The 18,036-nt window shown below is 39.5% G+C and overlaps 1 protein-coding gene across 1 annotated transcript in view; it reads left to right on the forward strand.

Annotated features, from left to right (window-relative positions):
- The first annotated feature begins 216 nt into the window (after positions 1-216).
- Positions 217-18,036, forward strand: part of THRB (thyroid hormone receptor, beta) — a 301,254-nt gene continuing 283,434 nt past the window's right edge. The window contains exon 1 of the mRNA XM_004692279.2: positions 217-331. The gene's annotated coding sequence lies outside the window, so the exon portion shown is untranslated. The remainder of the gene's footprint in view (positions 332-18,036) is intronic.

The raw sequence follows: 18,036 nt of genomic DNA on the forward strand, positions 1-18,036 counted from the left end.
GGGGTCCCGGAGGGCCGGGGCGGCCCGGGCGGTGGCTGCCTCTTCGCCTCAGGAGTTGACATTTTGCCGGACTCTCGCGACGTCCCGTCGCCGGCGCTCCCGGGACCCCGCCGCCGGGAGGAGGGGGCGGAGGAGGGTGGAGACTGCGGGGCTTGGCCAAGGAAGGCGCACATCCTCGGGCGGGCGGCCGTGACGCGGCGGGGATTAACTTTGCATGAATAATGTGAGTGCGCTGGGAAAGGAAACCTTCTGCTCGCCGGGCTCGGGGCAAGTGCCCGCAGGCTGCCTTCCCCGGGCAGTGGCGCTCAACACAGCAGGCTCGAGGGCACTGGTAATTTGGCGAGAGGACGGCGCGGAGGCGGGGGTGAGGGGGTGAGGGGTGTGTGGGGAGGAGGGAGGGGGAGGCGGGGAACGACCCTTCCAACTGTCCACAGGAATGGGCTGAAGGGTGAAGCGAGTGTCCTGGGAACCTGAGGGGCGCCGGCGGGGAAGCTCGGCGCGCTCAGTCAGGCGGCGAGCGTGGGTGGTGGGGGTGTCAGCCGCCTGGTTACCTGCCTCCGCGGGGTTTCTGCGCCCCAGGTCTGGAAGGAGGTGCCCTCTCGCGCTCGGGCATCGCGCGGCGGCTGTCGGGGAGCCACAGCGTGGGCCGTGGAAAAGCGAGGTGACTGGATCCCCCGTCAGTCGCAGCGGCTCTGTGCCTTAAACCCCCAGCCCAGCTGTTGACAGGCTCCTTGTGAAATGGAGTTTGGCATCCTCAGCGCCGAACCGAGTGGAAGTTTCCATGATGAGGAAGTTCTGTGACACGGGGGTTCGGAAAAGGTTGGCAGACACCGGGGCGGGGGAGGGGGGATGTGGTTTAAAGGGACTGTGGGTCCCCCACGCCCCCCCCTTTTTTCTCCTGCCCCGGAACTCCGGGGTTTGGAAAGGAGAATAATCCTGAATGTTGGCGTGCGCTGTGGCCGGTGCCTGGCGACTTGGCTTCTCCCCGCCTCCTCGGGAATCCGTGGCGATTTCGCGAGGCTCCTGGGTCGCTCTTCTTTGCTTTGCTTCCCTTGACGCAGCATCTTCCTCAGGGTCGCCTGGAGTTGGTTCTGGTAACAGGAGTTGTGCCAACTGTGTGCTTCCCCAGCTCCCAAGCCCCCCAACCCCAACAACCCCTCAGAGAGAACTAATTTGGGATTTTTTTTTTTTTTACCCCGAGTGGATTTCGTCCTTTTCAGTTACCGTGTTCATTTTTGGAGAAGGACTTCATTGTAGGATTATTATTAGTGCTAATACGTAAGCCTTCTGATTTTTTTTGGGGGGGGGGATGGGCTGAATGGGTGAGATTTTTATTTATTAAAGGCTAAATGTATAATTTTCCCAAATGGGAAAATTTTAAGGAAGGGTCTAGAAACATAACTAGTGAAGCAGGAATGAGGAGTTAACTTGAACAGACAGGTTCAGACTTTTTATCACCGCCTCTCCACACATTTTGAATGTTCAAAGATTCAAACAGTATCCCTACTCTGTAAATAAATGTGAACCACTCTTTCTCTTAACCTGCCATTGGTCTTAGGTGTCAGCGACACTTGTTTTAAAGACCTATTTTGAAGTTCAAAAAGTGAAGTATTCCTTGTACAGTGCACAAGCATGGAGCCACAGATGGGACTGCATCTTTCTTTTCTTAGTAAGCCCACCTTTTTGATGGCAGTCAGAGTAAAGGTGTTTGGCTGCTTTAATAATATCAGAGCAACAGTGTTTATAGTGACAAATGCATTAAGTAATTGTGGACCTGTGGGGCTCTATCTTTACATTATTTGACTCTAGTGCAGTGTGCTTATTTACATCCTAATAATACATACCATGGGCTTGTTTACAAAGTAGTAAAAAACTCACTTTAGTCAAAATGACCCATGATTCATTCTTAATATTCACATTCTTGATGACTGATCTCCCTAACTCACTTCGCTTACCTTTCTTATTCTGAAACAACGCAGAGACTAGGAAACATGAATTAAGGTGTTTTGATGAAAAGTATTTTGAGTAATGGACATTTTTTACATGTTTACACTGCCAGTTGGCGAAGTGTTTTAACTAAGAAATTTAATAGTATGTATTCTGTTTGAGGTATTATATGGGAAGCATTGGTAAACAACCATTTATTTCTTATGAATGCTAAACAGATACTGCTTATTTTTAATGAATTTCAAAATAATTTATTGTATATTTTAGCTGGGACCATCTGCTAGTAAATATAATTTTATTTTTCAGTGAGTGAGTGAGTGAAAGTAAATGATGCTGAATATAGACACAGAATTGTTTTTTTTTTTAAATGTGTTAGTGAAGCAATTCCTGTTGGCATTACAATGTAAAGGTGTAACTTTATTAACACTGGAATATTGTTTAACAAAGCAGTTGACTTTTCAGATGGATTAAATATTCTATTATTCCCTTATTAGATTATTTATTATAAATTCTGTGTTAGGTATAAATTAACTTATATTAATCTAGCATCTTTGGGGAAAATTTCCTTAAAATTTCCTTACAGCACAAAAGTTATGGATTTCTTTCTTTTCCTGGTGTATTTGCAGTTCTTTGAAGCAGGAGTAGAGAGAACCACAAATGGAATTGCAATTTCTTTCCTTAGTAAAGTCACTTTTCTAATGGCAGTCAGAGTAAAGGTGATTGGTTTCTTTAGTTCCTCTTTGTCTTGGAAGATGTGTCACTTTACTTAAAAAAACAAACAAAAACCCTTTCTCAACACTTAAGCAAAGCCTCCCATTCTTAGAATCATCACATTTTTTTTGTTTGTTTTTGTTTGTTTCATTTTTCCCCTCCTTCTTCTTCTTGCAGTCTGAATCACTCATTTCATTGGGTAGTTTCTGATTACCTGTTCTCCTCTCTAGAATATAGAATTCAGAAGAACAAGAGTCTTAAGTGCCTCTTTCACTCTTCAATTTCCAGCATCTATAATATTTTTTAACACACCAGTAGGTGTTGGGCAAATCTATGTTGAGTAAATGAACAGTTGTACACAAATATCTGTTTTCCAAAAAATATCTGGCTGAGCATTCTAACTGGGTATGTCAAGATCTGTGTGTGTGTCATGTATATATGATCAAATGCTCGCTCTCTCTTTCTCTCTGTCTCTCACACACACAATCTCTCCTCCACTCACCTCTCTTCCTCTTTCCCCAGTCCCTTTCTCTCCCTTTCTGTATCTTCTCTTTCTGACAAAAAGCTAAGCCCCATTCTGTGTAGTGACAATGCAGAGAGTTATTCCTGGGAGTTCTTCTGGGGGCATTTACCTTAAATTTATAAAAATCTTCAGCAGCATAGCAGTTTGTCTTCTGTGTTACCTTGATTCCTTGAAGATATTGACCTTCAACTCCCAGGATTTCTGCAGAATTTTTATGAGTTCCGGAGGCATTGTCAGTATTAAGAGTGAAATTCCAGGGTGGAGACATCACTGGGTGATAGCAATACCTTTCTCACTCAGCAGGTTCTGGCAGTGCCTTTGGCCTTGGCAGCCCTAAGTGACCAAGGGCAGGTGTTGGTATAGCTGGTCTACACAGGTGGTAGTTAGGAAAGTGTAGAATGGGGCTGACAGGATCCAGTACAATATGGAAGTTATCCTTAGAAATAAATTTGGTAATAATCTGATAGTTTCCTTATGCTGTTGTCAGTCAACCTCTCCCCTTTGCCCTTTCTTCATCCTTTCACACAGAATTTTGAGCCATATGATTGTGGAAATTATTGCATTATTTGAGTTTTCAAATGACAGCAATGTGATACCCAAGAGGTCATCTTCAAACCAGCTATTCATGGAATCTCCTTTGACAATTGAGACTAAAAAAGAAATTGCAATTCATGATTAAGGTTATATGTTTTTATTTATTGGGGATGTACTTTCAGAAATGGGTTTGAAAAAATACATAATAAAAATCCCAATTAACAGCCTGTAAAAATGATAGAGGAAAAAAGGATCAAAATCTTATAGAGAAGTAAAGATAATTAAACTGAACTTCTAAGTATTTATTGCTTTTGAATATTTAATCTAGCTTTAAGCTCAATAATAGAGTTAACAGGAAAAAAGGAGGAACTGCACGGGTGCAGTCCTCCATTAAAGTTGTAAGGACAGATCAGATAACCTTTGCAGAGTGCTTAATATAGTGCCTGGCAACTGATATATATGCCTACGGAATCACCAATTCTGTAGTGGCTAATATTTGAATTTCAGTTCTATGGAAAATGAATAAATGTCTTTATAAGGTCATATCTTTTACAAACCCTCCAGGGAATGGAAAATACAGAAGGCATAATGAAAAGCAACCCAGTCAGAGTTTATCTTTGGGAGCCTGAGCTGCCATAGTCCAGAGGCAAGATTCTGGTGATTGTCTCCAGTACCGAAATAGAGCATAGAAAACCTAGAGGAATGAATGGTTAACATGTTCTTTAGGCTGACTTTCTCAAATATCCAATGTTTCAGCCAAGTCTTTGACTAGAGCAATCTGAGAGGACAAGCTAGCCAGGTACTTGAAAATTACCCTTTGGCCATAAACCTCTCCAAGCAGATAGCCTTGCTTTGTATTTTAGTCCATATAATTCTTCTCACCCTGCTGGGCAGTTTGGTTTTGTTTCTGTTTCCCCCTATAAATTGTGATGAGGGTCTATGAGTTCATTTATCCTTGATTACCCGGAACTTAGCAGAATTCTCCGTCATGAGCATAGGGAAGTGATTGTTGCAAGCATGAAAAGACAGCACTTCTCTTTTTTTCTGATATAGGTCATAAACATTTTTTGTCTTAGTTTTGCCCAAAGTGAATGTTTGCTGCATGTATTGCACTATATGTTCATATCATAACTATTTTGCTGGAAGGACTACTTCTAGTATCTGAGTTGGTTCACTGATGGATGGCAAGTTAAGTCTCTGCTTTAAGTCATTTTAATCATTGATTGGACTTCTCATTCAGCCCACAAACATTTGTGTATCTACTATGTTCTAGTCATGTTGCAGATCCATGTGAAGCCTGCTGAATTTATGAGACATATGCATATATTAATATAAAAGGATTCTGAAATGGTCTACTGTGATGGATGGATACAAATGTTGGAGTCCCCATATACCTCCTTGATGACATGAGTAGGTTTTTAATCTGAGTAGAAAATAGTTTTCTCTTTCCGATACCTATATATAATAGTATACATTCTAGTTTATACTGGGATTCACCCAGGATTCTCTTGGTATCCAACTACTATGCATATGACTAAATTTAAAGCAGTGAATCTCTGACTATAAATGTTCACTTTTTCCCGTAGGCCCCCAATCTTGTTACTCAGTTATGGCTCTTAAGAAAATGGTGTCAGTTGGGGGAGGGTATCAAAATCAACGAATCACAAGTAATGTATTCCCATGCCCTCCTGTCAAGAGTCTAGCCAGCTGACAGATAAAGTGGTGATTTGTGTTCAGTGTTAATGTTGTTTGGTCCATACTGTTCTAGTTTCAAGGGACTCTAGAGACTTTATGTACTGGCAGCTCTTCGTGTGCAGTACTATTTTTATTGAGTGAGAATCCGAGCTACACTTTGAACTTCGGAATCTTTTGCAAATGGCAAGTCAGGATAGTCAGAATTGGGACCCAGCAACCTTGACTCTCTGTCCCAGGAAGCAAGTTGTAGCCTTTCCATACCGACAGATGTGGATTGTGCGCGTGCACATATGTGGTGTGTGTACTAATATGTATGAAAACATGTGTACACATGTATGTGTGTTCTCAGATTGTGGCACATATAACAAGTAAGTATGTCTTCTTGATTGGGGAAATACATTTGGTATCTATTTGGAGACTCGGGAATGTTTATGATGAAGAGAGAGCAGGTAGTAGTCTTGATATATTTTTTAAAGATTTTATTTATGTATAAAAAACTGGGGTACAGGCCAGAGGGGCAGGAGTGGTGAGAGGCTTAACCTGAGACAAAGTGGGGAGCAGAACAGGCCATCTGACAAAGTACATTGCTGAGGGGAGCAGTGGGCCAGTCAGGAGAGGTCTGCCGCACCATGTGGGTCAGCTCCTGGGCTGGGATCAAACTCATGCTGAAGTGGCTTTAACTTCTTAGTGCTGTGCTTTAACTCGTTGCGCTACCAGGGAGGGCCCAATAGTCATGATTTTAATGGCATAATCTATGACCATGACATCCAGGAATCCAATGAGTACTCTGACTTTTATGGCAAATGTTCACTGATTCTCAAGTTGGTTTGGCTATTTCCCCATTACTCTTTGTTTCTCCTACCATTCTGCTTTCCCTGATTTCAGCAATATTGCATAGAATTGGTGCTCAAAAAAGAATGATTGATGGTAATGATCATGACTAGGTTTGGGTCAGCTTTTTCATGTAAATGTCTCACCAACTTGCATGTCCATACATGCCAGATATGCCACTAGGACAAGTCTGTGTCATTTTCTCACCTACAGTGAGAAAGGTGCTGTTTGTCTTTGTCTGGGCCTGTGGGTCCCACCTCCCACATCACAGGGAAAAGTGTCATAGACACATCACTGTTCCGAGCCACAAGTCTTGTCATCACTTTTAGTCCCTTCTCCATATTGTCGAATATTTTGGCAGATGCTCATCTTAGTTTAATCTTCCACTGTTTACTTGTGTTGCTCTATGGGCATTGTGTTTGGGAAATGCAAGAGTTTTCAGGGCCTATTTTAATACTAACATGCATTATGAATCTTCACGAGGCTGAGCAAGTAGCAGTACTAAAATAAGTTTAAGTATTTAAATAAGAATAAGATCACTATATTCTTTGATTTTATGTGTGATTATAAACCTCAGATGACTAAAATTCAGTGTAAGAGCTTGTAAGGAACAATTCATGTTACTAGACTTTTAAAAAATTAATCTTATTTGTTTGATGAGCTATGACTACTTTTCATAATATGTGACAATGCAGAGGACCAGTGGAACTTTTTGCATTTTCAAAAAGTTCATCCCTTTGTTGTTAATGCCACCATTGTTGAAGTATTTTGTGGTAATGTAAAAAGCTTACTAAGTTGCTGTCACTTTAAAAAACTGTTATAGAATTCATATTTTCTTGACTTTATTTCTGATGTTAGGTGTATTAATTCATATAAATCAGAGAATGGTTTACTTCTGCCATGTGATTTTGTTTACTTTTTTTTTAGATTTTATGTAACCTTCCATGTAATTTCTGCTATTTCTGTCATGTCGTGATCTAAAAATAGGTATTTATATCTGAATTGTAGCTAGAACATGGGGAAATATAAAGTTGTGTATTCTCACATTATATGCCTTTTAATTTAAAAAGACAAAGTAGTGTTAAAACTAAGTTATGTACTATGTGAATAATAAATACTAATTTATGCTGTAGTGTAGTAGCTGTAAGAGATTGGAAAAAACATCTTGTCTCTTGGAAACCTCATGGGGAAAAAAGCTTAGGCATTTGAAGTTTAATTTAAACTATGCTAAGGTTGAAATAATTCTCTGGAATGTAGTCTATATTTACTATTAACTAAGAATATATATTCAGAGTTATCTATTGAAGTTTTATGAAAAAACAAACCTTAAATAAGCAAATATTTCCTTCTGGAGTCTTTCCATCCATCCATCCATCCATCCATCCATTCATCCATCCATCCATCCATCTCATATGACTGGGTGTCTGCTGGATGCAGGCACTATGATATGCACCAAGACACCATTGTTAGCATTTAAAAATCATTGTTTTAATGTGCTGGGGCAATTTAAATGAGTCAGTTTAGCATAGAATAGTGTTTCTTAACCTCTAAACTATTGGCATTTATGGTCAGATAATTCATTGTTGAAAGGGACGTCTTTTGCATTGTAGGATATTTAGTAGAATCACTGGCTCGTTCTATTAGACATGTAGTCCCTCCCCTCCATACTCCAGTTGCAACATGGAAAATGTCCCAGATGTATTACCAAATGTCTTTTGGGAGGAAGAATCACTCCCAGTGAAAACTACTGGTATAGAGTTCAGGACCTCAGTTGTGGAGTGGGGCGGATTCATGTCTTAGCATCACCTGATCTCATTGCATGTGCTCAGTTTCTGAATTAACTATTCATAGTCGTAGTTTATTTAATACTTAAATAGGTAACTACAATTTAATATGGTTCTACAATGGAATAAGCACAATGTACACTTAAAACCACAGTTGGTAAAAGGGTGAATTCTAGGTAGGAGGGTAACCATGCATATGTAAAAATAAGGGGGGATTAAAGAATGAAGCATTTAAGGAATCCTAAGGATCCCAACTGGACTGATATGCAAAGGACAATAAATGAAGCTGTTGAAGCAGGTAGAAACCACCCAATGAAGTACTACCGGACAGTGATAAGGAAGCAAGACTTTGTCTTCATAGCATGAAGAGATTGAAGAATGGTCAGCAAGTCAGATTTTTATTTTAGAAGAGTTCTTTTGAATAGGTCTGGAATGGGAGAGAGACTAGAAATGATGAGCCCAGTTAGAGACTCAGAATAATCCACTGAGCAATGATTGCAGCCAGAACCAAGGCAGTTTATGTTGCTATGAAGTCTTTAGGAACAGATTTCACTCTCTCCAAGATATGGCAAAATTTTCTAATTTAATTCCAATATTGAATATTTTTAGCAAGATGGCTCTACATTTGGGGGAATTTCAAGTTTAATTTGAAAACAGATTACATGATAGATTCTCTTTAAAAAGTTGTCAAATGATACTTAATTTAAAAGACATCTCACAGTGTATTCATAGCTGTATATTACTTCAAGGGCTTCTCTGCTATTATATATATAATATATACATATTATATCTGCACATCCCATGTCAGGCAGAAAGATACCTCTACACAATTACATTGAATAAGCGTTGATGTTGTATCAAGATTCACTGTTTACTGTTGTGTTTATTTTCTAATGGATAGGGAATTTATTTCTCTAATAATCAGTATTGGAAATGGTTATAAAATATGAATGAGTGAATGAATGAATGAATGAATGAATGAGAGTGACATGAAAATAACCACATAGTTAAGAATACAATTATTTTGGATAAGTATCTTAGCTGATCTTTAATATTCTTAGCCATAAACAGAGTAGATAAATTAGGTAATCTCAAAGTTATCCTTAACATAGGGGTTGGCAAGCATTTTCTGCATTAGGCCATATAATAAATACTTTTAGCTTTTTCAGTCTTTGTTAAGATTATTCAGTGTTGCTGTTATAGAGTGAAAGCAGCCATAGATAACATATAAGTAAAGGGTCATGACTGTATTCCAATGGAATTTTATTTCCAAAAACAGATAGTAGATTGTAGTTTTTTTTTTTAAGATTTATTTATTTATTCATACAGAACTGGGGTACAGGCCAGAGATGCGGAGGGTGAGAGGATTCACCAGGATCAGAGTGGGGCGCAAAACAGGCAGATTGACGAAGCACACTGCTGAGGGGAGCAGCAGGCGGGTCAGGAGAGGTCTGCTGTGCCATGTGGGTCACCTCCGGGGCAGGCGGGGATCAAACCATGTGAAAGTGGCTTTAGCTTCTTAGTGCTGTGCTTTAATTTGCTGCGCCACCAGGGAGGGCCCTAGATTGTAGTTTCTTAACACTCTGCTAGCCCCACACTAGTCCAATAGGAATATGGGAGTCACAATATGTAGTTTAAAATTTTCTGGTGGTCACATTATAAAAAAATAATAAACAATCAATGAAGTTAACTTCAACCCTAGATTTTATTTCACCCAATATATTCAGAATATTAGCATGTAATCAATATAAAATTATTAATGAGATACTACTATTATGTCTTCCTTATCTTGTGTTTATTTTACACTAGCAATACATCACAACCATGACTAGCTGCATTTCAGTTGTGGCTAGTAGCTACTACTATTGTTGGGCAATACAATATTAATCTTTAAAATCTATAATTCCATGCAAAATTAAGTTATATGCATCATTTCAAGTAAGGAACACTGTCTTTTTTTTTGCTACATATATTGGTTTGGAAAACACTAACTACATTAGAAATAAAATTAAAAATGCTCAGTGACTCAAAAAATAGGAGTTTATTTTTCACCCATGTGAAACTGAAAATTTTTGTTCCTGACAGACTGGGTTCTGTGCTCTGCAGTGATTTAGGGGAGTCCAGTTCCCGTGATGTAGGGATCTTTCCTTTGCAACTCATGGCTTCCACGGCCATCTGCCCAATGCATCAGATTACTGAGAAGAGAATGAAAGTGGATAAGCACCTGGGTTCTTAACCAGCCGGGGCTGGAAGTAACACAGAATCATTCTGCCTAATTCCGCTGTTGAGAACAAAACATGTGCACCCTACCCCCCAAATGAAGAGAGGTGAAAAATAGAGTCCTTACTGCACCATTGCTTTCCAGTGATGACTTTATGCTGTGGAAAGGAGAAAAAGAATTGTTTGGTGTCTTTGTCACACTGTTCTACTCGGTTCTTTCATTTTTATGTGGCTGTCAGCACCTCACTGTCTTCTTACTTTTAAAGCTATTGTCAAATGATGGAAACATCTTTATAACAATGAGGTAACCCAATTTTTAAAAAAATTTTTTGGTGCCATACCACCCTTCTATCTGACCTAATTCTTTCCTCACTTCCTTCTCACTCCTTATGGGGTCATCTTTAATTTTGCTAGATCTGGTTCTAGACTTTGCCCATTATTTTTATTTCTTTGCTAGATAAAAGTTGATTCTAATATGTATGTATTATGGGAAGCTTGCTGATTAATCCTTGTATTATTGGCAGATTTATGAGCATGACTTTTTTTTTTTTTTTTAAAAAGGGCATAAAAATTTCAAGTGGAAACATCAGGGAACCAAGCTGATTCTTGGTGTGTTGACAGAGGTATCGAAACCATTTTCCTGAAATCATTTCACAGAGCTTTAGTCTGCTTAAATAAATGACTCATTACATAATATCTTGACTAAAAATACCAATTTTCCTTGTTATTTGTCCTACTGATCATTTCTTATTACAAAGGAGAACCCTTTACTTTAGTAAAAAAAAAAAATCTTGTTTGCTTGTTTGCTTCCCAAATTTAAATATGCTTTATTAAATATTCAGCTAGGTCTGTACAAATGCCTTCCTTGAAAGAAATGTAAGAGGGACATGAATAATAAAAATGAGGTAAGTGAAAAGAACAAAGAAGCCCTTTCCATCTGTCTGTGCATATTTTACCTTTCTGAAAACCTTATCACTTAATTATTATTAAAATATCTTATTCTAAGAAGCAAGGAAACGCAGAGAAATAATAGAGGGGCCTCCATGGAGGTTCAGAGGTTAAATTCTCAGGGCTATCAGGCCAGCAGCTAATGTGGCATGAGTTCCATCCATCCCAGACCCTGGCCAGGTTGCTGACATGGCTCCATGGCTCAGCAGACCTCTCTTGTCTGCCCGCTGCTCACCTCTGTAGTGTATTTCAGTGGATCTACCTGTTCTGCTCCCTACGCTGTATCTGGTAAAGCCTGTTACCTACTCTGGGCTGTACCTCTGGCCTACACCCCAGTTCTTATATGCATATACGTAAATAAAAATAAATCTTAAAAATAAATAAGGTTAGAAAATGATAAGTATTGTGCTGAGGACATGCAACAGAGTAATATGGTATGTCTGTGTATTAACTTAGGTAGGACTGTCTTCGATTCTACAACTCTGTTATTGCAAGATATTTTTCAATATTTTTGAAGATTAAATTTTGTGGTAATGAAAGGTTAATCAATCTCAGGGAATGGCAGTGAGATGTAGATTGTAGCTGATTTCTTATATTCCATAATAGGGAACAAAGAATGCTCACTAACAACCCCCATTTGTTACTGACCCATCACTAGAGTTTCTGTTTCTGGTTAACTACTGAGTAATGTCTTATTTACTGAGTAACTACTTGTAATGTCTTATTTCAAGATATTGTTGTGGAGTAGGGCAGAGAGACCCTATTGGATCAGACTATATGTGCTGGTGGGGGAGGGGGTGGGGGGCGTCACTAAGGTTCTAGGTGCTGGATTAGTTGAGAGCTGGGGCATTGGAGGGAGAGTTTGGGACAGTGTGGGTGGTGAACATAGATATAATCACTGGGTCATATCCCTGGCTTTGCCTCCTCCTACATATGGCCTCTGCAGCAGTTATTTTGCTGCTTTGAACCCCAGTTAATCTGTGTAATGGAAATAATATTGTTATTTAATTCATAGCACTGTGAAGATTAAATAAGGTTAATGGTCATAAAATATTTAGCCTATGCCTAGTGCCTGGTGAAAGCTCAATAAGTGGAAAAACAGTTTTATTACTACTAAAGTTGTAAAATTGATTGTTGAATAAACCTGCACCCTGGGGCACTATTGTCCAGATGACTAGAGATCAAAAAGAGAAACTTGGAAGTTGATCTTCAAATTTACTTGATCATTTTGCATCATTAATTATTCTTTATTTAATTTTAAATTATTATGACAGGCTTATTGGTAACAGTTTCCTTTTTGTGGGTGACCTTGCATTTTTCTACTTCAGGAGATATCACCATGATCAACCCTTGAAGTTAGTAAAACTAAATTCCCGGTTAATGTGGAAAATGAGGACAATAGATGCTAGGTTCTATTCCTAGGACTCTGGCCCTTTGAGCATAAATTTGACTCTTCCACTTGCATTGAATGTGAGGTTTGCACTTACTTCCTTTTTTCCTAACATCTACTCCCTCCCTGGATCTGATGCTTTTCTGCTATGCACACCTAAAGCTGTCCCTTCAAGTCCAGAATATATATTTTCCCTACCTTTGTTTCAACCTCACTTACCAATATGCTTCATTCAGGAAGTTCCTGAAATCCTGCCCTATTTAGGATTGAAATCAAAATCTCTGATTTGGCCATGCTGAAACATACAACTCCAAGAAAGGTTCCCCTCGGCCCTTTGTCCAAAGGTAATATGACACACATAGTAACTTACTATTATGTTTTTCATCACTTGTCAACTTCCGGTCAATGAGATGGCTATTTCCTTGCTAGATTTGAAGTTCCCAGAGGTCAGGTACTGTGTATTGAACAACTTCAGTGGAATCTAGAAGACTGGCCCAGTAGGTGGGTGCTGAGTAATGCTTTCTTGTTGTTTGACCAACCACACATAGGCTGTTTCATATAATTAGGAAGAATCTAATTTTAAAATGAGCAACCATGTGTCCTCAGATGAACCAGAATATACACTGTCAAGGCCCTCCTGTCCTGCATTATAAATAAGGGAATAGGTTGTCCAGCAGAAAATAGGTTGTCCAGCAGAAAAGCTCTGCTGATCGTTTCTCTTAAAAAAAAAAAAAAAAAAAGCCATCCACACCTAAGAAGTGAGATAGAGGATCTCTCACCTCCTCAACCAAGTTGGCAAGAAAACAGGATCCCAAAGTGAATACTCTCTGCAGAGACGAAATGCAGCAAAAATCCACAATAGAGAAGCACTGCTTCTGAAGATTTATGAAGAAATATCCTGAAGAATGGATTAACTAAAAAGAGACCCTCAGCATGGTATCCCTAGTCCTCACGTTGTGGGGCAGCAAGGACTTCCTTAGGTGGTGGGCTCAAAAGTCTGCAGGGACAACACCGTAAGACTGAAACATCTCAAGCTCCATCTCTTTAAATGTCCTTTTTGCCCATGAGAGGAGGCTCTTGGACAGATTGCCCCATGGTATCTTTCACAACTCCTTGCTTTCTGTGTGGATTTTTTTTCTTCTTTAAGATTTTTGGCATTGCATAGAAGATGAGTGATTTAACCTCACCCTGAAGGGGCTTATGATTCGTTTCTCTTCTTTGTCTAGCAGTGTTTTGAAATAACTGTTTCATTTTTGCTATTTTGTGGTTTTAAATCCCCATGGGTAATTATCATTAAAGTTTCATTTGAAGGATGGCAGGCATAGCCCTTCATCTTTGCCTCTTCCCAGCACAAGCATAAGACCCCCTTCTTGGAGTCAAGTATTGTTATTTATTTGAGTTCTTGCAAAAGTTTGACTGCAGGGGTGTTTGAAACTAATAGGGATTATGTATGCATTCCCTGTCCTCCTTGAGCAAAAGATGTGGTTTTGTTTATTCTCTTAATGGGAGAGAAAAGAATGTGCCTGGAGTTGTGTTTCTGATGGTGTGAAACAAGTGGGTCCTGCACTTACAGCTCAGAAGAATCTAGTGTTCAGGACCTTAGGGATGGAAAAATTGGTCCCTCTTTTTGAGAGGGATTCGCTGGCCCCATCACAGCAGCTTGAGGAGCAATGACTGCCAGCCCATTTCAAAATTTGTTTGAAAGATTTACCATTTGAGTTTGCGTTCCCCATAAGCAGACCCTGAGATGAAAATTCAAGTGCAAGTTATTTGGGGTTTGACAGGGAATTGGAAGGTCAGGAAAACACTTAGGTGAGTGGGGAAGGGAGTTCAGGCAGGAAGAGCAGCCACTGGGGACTGTCACAAACCAGTGACTGCTATGGACACCTGGAGCTTAATTGCACTGGGAAACTCTAGAAGATAACATGGAACTTGTACCTCTTGGTTACTCCATGCCAGATTTTGGTTTCTAAAATCTATCTGGCATGTTGAAGACTGAAGTCTGCATTTCATTCCCTACCTTTTCAGGCCTGCTACTGGGGCAGCCAAAAACAAGCCTCATGCAAAGGGATGTGGTTTGTGGCAGTCATGAGAGCAACTGACGGGTGTTGAAGTGGTGTGTGCCTGGGGACAGTCAAGGTACCAGAAGCATCTTTCACATGTGAGCCTTTCTTGTTACTGGTGTATAACATGTAGGACATCCCTAACCCCCATTCGAACCTGAGGATCATTGTCATCCTCCTTTGGACTTTTGCTTGGTTCTCATGAGATACAGACCACCTTTAGCTAGAACAGGGAGCTGAACCCCACGAACAGTTGATTTAGGATCTACAATAGAAGGATCCATTGAAAACAGATGCATAGACAGGCTCCCTGCTACCTGCTTAGGACCCTTCATCATTCTCCAGTCTTCCTTTTTTCAAAGACTTTATTTACTCTTTACCTGAGATACCGTAGTGATCCTGGTATATTCTCTTAAGAGCTTCTCATCCTGGTCATGCTTCTACCGTGCCCTTTTTTCCTCCTGGAGTAGAGTTTCTCAACCTCTGCACCACTGATATTTGTGAGGAAATTCTTTGTTGTGGGGGCTGCCTTGTGACTGTAGAAGGTTTAGCAGCATCCTGACTACTTCCTGGTAGATGCCATTAACAATTCATTCTGGAGCTGTGACAATCAAAAATGTCTTCAGATACTGCCAAATATCTCTTGGGTTGGGGAGAGAAGGCATCATTATCCCCATTAAAAACCGCTGACTTAGGCATGCGTTCCAAATCCTAATCTTATTACACCTCAAAATTCTTTATCAATTAGAGTTTCCCAGTCTGCTATGAATCCACTTCTCATAGGGGGAGGGAGGATGCTGGGGAGGTATTTCAAAATTTGAATATTTTCCTTAGTTAATTATTGATAATCAACCATTAGTTATTCTTCTTAACCTGCCCATGCCTTTCACCAATGAGGAATCAAGAGTCGCTGTCCTGGTCTGTCTGTCTGACTCTTTTCCTCTCTCTTCTCTCCATCTACACTGTGGACAACTACAGTTTGGAAATTGCCACTTTCAATTTCTTTCTCCCTCTCAAAGGCTCCTGCTCAATTCAATAAAATACAAACTATAATAGCGAATCTTTTACTATATAGTAAACTTTAACATTTTAAAAACTATGTCCATCCATCCATTCATCTATCAAACATTTATCCATCACCGAATATGGATTGAATGGTTGAGTGTACAGTGGTGAGCAGTACACTTGCTCTCACTAGGTACACAAAATGAGGAGAGAAAAGATAATCACATGACAACCAAGAATATTCTTTATCAATACATGTGCACCCCAAATTCTGGAATATAAAAGTACAAAAGCCCAATATCATACCAGCAATATTCATAATTGCTGACTCAGTATTTCCTACTTGGGAATCATAACTATATGGTTTAGAATTATGAAATCATGCTTTGAACGATAGGATTTACTTCTGTCATTTTCAGAAGTATTTTATGAGTACAGTCCATCTTGACAAGCAGGTTTCATGGTTTAACAAGTTCCTGAAATGCAATGTTAATAAATCTTTCACACTCTTGTCTGCTGGCATTCTTTCCTGCTATTCCTGCTTTGCCTGATCTAGCAGTTGTCAAAAGGGGCTTCTATGTAATAAGAAGTAGGATTGCCTTGCCCTGCCCTTTTTATTGGAAGTTGATCAGAAAGGAAGCAGAATAATGATCCCAGAGGAGAGGATTAATCAGACATTGATGTCAGGAGACTCACTGAAGGACATTGGTACTTGCTTTTGCCAACCGGTGAACTGTGTGTCTATGGATTGCTCAGGGTGTCTCAGTGTCAGCAGATTAGCTTCTTGCTCTGGCCACATTAGCTCATGTGTCCCAAAACATTAGCTCACTTCCCCTCAGTCTGATTTCTGGACCCTCACTTCACAGAATATGCTACCCCCGGGCCAGCCATTCCCACCACAGAGTGCTGGTTAGAAATTTAGAATTTCAGGCCCCAGCCCAGACCTGTTTTTAACAAGACTCTGCATTTTTGTAAGTTCCCCAGTACACATTAGAATTGGAGATTTGCTTTTCTTCTACTTTTACCTCTGATTTATTTTTTTTAAGATTTATTTATTTATGCATACAGAACTGGGGTACAGGCCAGAGTTGCAAGAGTTGCAAGGGTGGTGAGAGGATTCACCAGAGACAGAGTGGGGAGCAGAGCAGGCTGAGGGCAGCAGCAGGCCAGATAGGAGAGGTCACTGTGTCATGTGGGCCAACTCCCTGGCCAAGGATAGAACTTGTGCTGAAGTGGCTGCAGCTAGCTTCCTAGCACTGAGCTCCAACCTATTGCACCACCAGGAAGGGACCCTACCTCAGATTTCATAAGTAAAAATAAGCAGAATCCAAACAGAAGTGTTAATGGAGTAACTTTGGCACAAATTGAACAATACATACACCTGTTTTTTTTTTTGTTTTCCAAACTTGGTTATCAATACATTAGTGGGTCTTAAATCAACAAAATAAGTGACAATCAACAAAATCTAAGTGAAGAAAACTATAATAGTCTGTATTAGAGTAAAAAATGTTCTTTTTATATATTTACTTCATTAAAAATGCAAACATAACACACTTTTATATATACTTCCTGGGTGCAAAATGCAATGAATTCTGCCTGGCATTACAGTTTTACAAAAGAATCTTGAAAACCACTGTTGTAAGACCTTATATAGCCATCTATCTGTCTATGTATGGATATGCATGCATGCCTATATATGTATATATGTAGTTAGGGCTTCAAACTTAACTCTCACCAGAAAGCATGACATTTTATTCTCCCATTCAGAAATATTATTGAACAAGGTAGATGCCTAAGTAGCAGATGTGACCGGTAGTATTATTGCAATTGCAAGTTAATGACCACAGCAATTTTAATACCTTTAATTTTGGAAAGCAATGCTCTATCAGAAAATATCTCAAAATCATGAAAAAGAGGCCTTGAAAAAAAAGATGGTCTTAAAACAAGAAAAAATAACTGTAACCTGTCTAGAGTTCATGTGTTAACTTGAAGGTAATATTAATTTTGAATCCAACAGAAACTTCCAGGTTAGGGGAGATAGAGGGTATTTAAAAAAGGGCCTTGGGGGTTTAGATTCTAGCATCTACAGAGCATAAATGGGGAAAATTCACTAGTACACTTCTTTGGAACTTGAATAATTTACAAGTCTCCATAACTCACTTAGCTTTGTGAATTTTGAAAAGTGAATTTTCCTTTAAATATTTCCTTTCAGTCTCTCTGTTGAGGGCAACCACTGAAACAAAATAAAATATAAAAAGGGAAAATTTATATTTCAGAATCTCCAGAACTGGATGAGTGTAAAAGAAATTTAGATAATGAAACTTGCAGAGGTGCTGTGCTCCAAATGTGTGAGTTTCATCCTTCTGAAGACAATAAATACCTGCA

The sequence above is a fragment of the Condylura cristata genome, unplaced genomic scaffold (assembly GCF_000260355.1).
Source record: "Condylura cristata isolate star-nosed mole 26May11 unplaced genomic scaffold, ConCri1.0 scaffold00033, whole genome shotgun sequence".
NCBI classification, from domain to species: Eukaryota; Metazoa; Chordata; class Mammalia; order Eulipotyphla; family Talpidae; genus Condylura; species Condylura cristata.